Below are 2861 nucleotides of genomic sequence, written 5' to 3'. Positions count from 1 at the left end.
AAAGACAAAGAGACCAACTTTGAGGATCACAATTTCGTCCACCAAGTTTTTGGCGCCGTTGCCGGGGATTGTTCGAGTATGGACAACTGACGGTTCATCTTGTTGCTCAGATTAGGTAATTTTCTTTTCAAAAATCTTTTTCAAAATTTTTCTTTTCTTTTTCGTTTTTCTAACTATGTTTTTCGAAAAAATAAAATAAAAATACAAAAAAATTAGAAAATCATAAACACCAAAAATATTTTGTGTTTCTTGTTTGAGTCTTGAGTCAATTTTTAAGTTTGGTGTCAATTGCATGCTTTAAAAATTTTTCTTACATTTTTCGAAAACTCCATGCATTCATAGTGTTCTTCATGATCTTCAAGTTGTTCTTGGTAAGTCCTCTTGTTTGATCTTGATGTTTTCTTGTTTTGTGTTGTTTGTTGTTTTTCATATGTATTTTTTGTTTGTTAGAGTCCATGCATTAAAGATTTCTAAGTTTGGTGTCTTGTATGTTTTCTTTGCATCAAAAATTTTTTAAAATTGTGTTCTTGATGTTCATCATGATCTTCAAAGTGTTCTTGGTGTTCATCTTGACATTCATAGTGTTCTTGCATGCATCTTGTGTTTTGATCCAAAATTTTCATATTTTGGGTCATGTTTGTGTTTTTCTCTCTCATAATTAAAAATTCAAAAATAAAAAATATATCTTTTCCTTACTTTTCTCCAAAATTTCAAAAATTTGAGTTGACCAAGTCAAAAATTTTTAAAATTAGTTGTTTCTTATGAGTCAAGTCAAATTTTCAATTTTTAAAAATCTTATCTTTTTAAAATCTTTTTCAAAAATCATATCTTTTTCATTTTTATTTTTTTCGAAAAATTCCAAAAATTTTTTTCAAAATATTTTCAAAATCTTTTTCTTATCTTTACATCTAATTTTCGAAAATTAGCTAACAATTAATGTGATTGGTTCAAAAATTTGAAGTTTGTTACTTTCTTGTTAAGAAAGGTTCAATCTTTAAGTTCTAGAATCTTATCTTGAAGTTTCTTGTTAGTTAAGTCAATTTAAAAATTAAATCTTTTTATCTTTTATCTTATCTTTTTCAAAAAAATTTTATCTTTTTCAAAATTTGATTTTAAAATATCTTATCTAACTTCTTATCTTCTTATCTTTTCAAATTTAATTTTAAAATCTTTTTCAACTAACTAATTAACTTTTTGTTTGTTTCTTATCTTTTTCAAAATCACCTAACTACTTCTCCCTCTCTAATTTTCGAAAATATCTCATCCCTTTTTCAAAAATTCTTTTTGTTTTAAATTTTAATTTTAATCTTATCTTACCTCTAATTTTCGAAAATTACTAACCCCTTTTTCAAAATTGTTTTCGAAATTCTCCCTCTTTTTTCTTATTCTATTTATTTATTTAATTACTAACACTTCTCTCCACCTCTCTCCATCTAAATATCCGAATCCCCTCTTCTACATTCTTCTAACATAAGGGAGTCTCTATACTGTGACATAGAGGATTCCTTTTTCTTCTCTTGTTTTCTTCTCTTTCATAGGAGCAGGAACAGGGATAAAGGCACTCTTGTTGAAACAGACTGTGAAGTTGATTTTGGACCAGGTTCTGTGCACCAAATCTTGGGAGCCATTACCTTGGATTATTGAAGTAAAAAGAATAAATAAAGAAAATTAAGAGAAGCTAAATTACAACAATCCAGAAGCAACCTTTCAGAAATTTTAGAACAAGAGAAGGAGATGGCAGCCGAAAATAATAATAATGCAAGGAGAATGCTTGGTGACTTCACAAAGCCAACATCCAATTTTGATGGAAGAAGCATCTCCATTCCTGTCATTGGAGCCAATAACTTTGAGCTTAAGCCTCAACTAGTTGCATTAATGCAACAAAACTGCAAGTTTTATGGACTTCCATCTGAAGATCCTTATCAGTTCTTAACTGAATTCTTGCAGATCTGTGAGACTGTAAAGACGAATGGAGTTGATCCTGAAGTCTACAGACTCATGCTTTTCCCTTTTGCTGTAAGAGACAGAGCTAGAATATGGTTGGATTCACAACCTAAGGATAGCCTGGACCTTCAAGCAAAAAGATGGTGAATCCCTCTATGAAGCTTGGGAAAGATACAAGCAGATGACCAAAAAGTGTCCTTCTGACATGTTTTCAGAATGGACCATATTAGATATATTCTATTATGGTCTATCTGAATTTTCGAAAATGTCATTGGACCATTCCGCAAGTGGATCTATTCACCTAAAGAAAACGCCTGAAGAGGCTCAAGAACTCATTGACATGGTTGCAAACAACCAATTCATGTACACTTCTAAGAGGAAATTCCGTGAATAATGGGATACCTCAGAAGAAAGAGTTCTTGAAATTGATGCTCTGAATGCCATATTGGCTCAGAACAAAGTGTTGACTCAGTAAGTCAACATGATTTCTCAAAGTCTGAATGGATGGCAAAATGCATCCAACAGTACTAAAGAGGCAGCTTCTGAAGAAGCTTATGATCCTGAGAACCCTGCAATAGCAGAGGTTAATTACATGGGTGAACCTTATGGAAACACCTATAACTCATCATGGAGAAATCATCCAAATTTCTCATGGAAGGATCAACAAAAGCCTCAACAAGGCTTTAACAATGGTGGACGCAATAGGCTGAGCAATAGCAAGCCATATCCATTATCTTCTCAGCAACAGACAGAGAATTCTGAACAAAACACTTCTAATTTAGCCAATCTAGTCTCTGATCTGTCAAAGGCCACTTTCAGTTTTATGAATGAAACAAAATCCTCCATCAGAAATCTGGAGGCACAAGTGGGCCAACTAAGTAAGAAAGTCATTGAAACTCCTCCCAGTATTCTCCCAA

Source organism: Arachis duranensis, chromosome 4 (assembly GCF_000817695.3).
Source record: "Arachis duranensis cultivar V14167 chromosome 4, aradu.V14167.gnm2.J7QH, whole genome shotgun sequence".
NCBI classification, from domain to species: domain Eukaryota; kingdom Viridiplantae; phylum Streptophyta; class Magnoliopsida; order Fabales; family Fabaceae; genus Arachis; species Arachis duranensis.
This window is presented reverse-complemented; position numbering follows the sequence as displayed.